The sequence below is a fragment of the Austrofundulus limnaeus genome, unplaced genomic scaffold, assembly GCF_001266775.1.
Source record: "Austrofundulus limnaeus strain Quisiro unplaced genomic scaffold, Austrofundulus_limnaeus-1.0 Scaffold901, whole genome shotgun sequence".
NCBI lineage: Eukaryota > Metazoa > Chordata > Actinopteri > Cyprinodontiformes > Rivulidae > Austrofundulus > Austrofundulus limnaeus.
This window is the reverse complement of record NW_013953303.1, coordinates 51,608-53,324: the sequence shown is the minus strand read 5'-3', so window position 1 is coordinate 53,324 and position 1,717 is coordinate 51,608. Positions and strand designations below refer to the sequence as shown.

Sequence of the window (1,717 nt, the reverse complement as noted above, 5' to 3'; positions counted from 1 at the left end):
GGAATATATTTACTGAGAAAAATGGTGACGTGTTCAATACTTATTTTACCCGCTGTATTTTTAGAGATTTTATTTATTATTTCAATTGTTATTATTTCTATTATATTATCAATAATTACTGGCATTTCTTTAAATTTTTTACAGTCTATTTCTTTATTAATAAAAAGAGCTACTCCACCAACTCTTCCAGTAATTCTATTCATATGATCAAGTTCGTAGCCTTCAATGTAAACATCCTTCATGTTTCCTTCATTAAGCCATGTTTCAGTAAGTGCTATAATATTAAAGTTTTTGTTTAATTCTTCTAAGTAATCGATTAGTTTGTCTAGATTTGCATTTATACTTCTACTATTTATGTGAATAATCTAAAGATCATTATTTATTGTTTTTATGTTATTGAATTGTTCCATGTTGTAGTACTCACAGTCATTACTCGCTGGTGAGAAATTGTCTACTAAATCATATATTTTAAATTCAGAGTCTTCATATGTATTCATATTAGTGTTTTAAGGGTTTTTCCTCTTGTTGAGTTAAAGTTGAGTTAAAAATCCAAAACTTGTCAGAGCTCTTTGTGTTAAAGAGAAGAAGTAAGTGGGGATAACTAAACACGGGTGAAACTTTTAACAGTGTAGAGTTTCAGTGGGAAACAGTACGGCCCACCCCTGGTCTAGAGGGTCTGTTTTATTTTCTCTGTTCAGTAGTTTTGCTCTTGTTTTCCCTCTGCTCCTCCTGTTCCTCAGCACCTGCTCCTCATCACAGTAATCACTGCTGTCCTCTCAGCTCAGTCCACTCTGTCATTCTGGACCACCACAGTTTGTCTCCTGCTCCCCTGGTGGTCCTCATTAGACATTGTGTTACTCTGCCATGCTTTGTTTGTTTTGTTTCTTCTGTTCTGCCTCTGCAGACCCTTTGGTCCTGGTTTTTATTCAAGTTTCTGTAAGTCGTCCTGACCGCTCACCTGGACAGGATCTGATGTCAAAGAGCTGTTTATTGTTTAAAACAAACACACAGGGATTTTAATTTTTTTATACAAATTTTCACATTAGATATGACGGACTCCCACAGATTAGTTTCAGGACTTGTTGGTTCAGATCAGGAACCCTCACAGGTCTCTGACTACCTCCTTCAGCTGGATAAGGGTCTCTAAATGATGTAATGTCTGTGATGTGGCCTGGATCCTCAGTGCCACACACATACACACTTTGTTTTTATCCTCAGGGGGACCTTTCATTGACTTCCATTCATTTACCGATCATTTCTACAGCCTGACCCTGACCCACCAACAGTATTTCCCCCAGTGTGGACCGGGCTTTTGTCCCATAAGGACCAGTGGGTCCTCACCAGACTGTGTGTACAAGAAGCACACACAAACACAGAGGTGCAGTCCTGCTGCACAGCTTAAGAGCTGTCCAAACTCATTAGTCTCACATCCACAGCTCCTCCATGCCTCTCCTCCTGTCCTCCTCCCTCCATCACTCCTCCTCTGCTCTCCTGTCCTCCTCCCTCCATCACTCCTCCTCTCCTCCTCACATCTACACCCAGTCAGTGCCTGTATTTGCTTCCTGAGGGGTTTGTTGGAGCGAGAGGCGTCCAGGGGAGGCTTGGCACGCTGCAGTACGGCTCTGGTGAGTTATACATTCTGAATGATCCTGGTGAGGAGCTGTGTGTGTGTGTGTGTGTGTGTGTGTGTGTGTGTGTGTGTGTGTGTGTGTGTGTG

At 41.2% G+C, this 1,717-nt stretch overlaps 1 long non-coding RNA gene across 1 annotated transcript in view; it reads left to right on the top strand.

Annotated features, from left to right (window-relative positions):
- Nucleotides 1–1,562: 1,562 nt before the first annotated feature.
- Nucleotides 1,563–1,717, top strand: part of LOC106533193 (uncharacterized) — an 8,382-nt gene continuing 8,227 nt past the window's right edge. The window contains exon 1 of the long non-coding RNA XR_001312207.1: nucleotides 1,563–1,573. This is a non-coding gene — a long non-coding RNA (uncharacterized LOC106533193). The remainder of the gene's footprint in view (nucleotides 1,574–1,717) is intronic.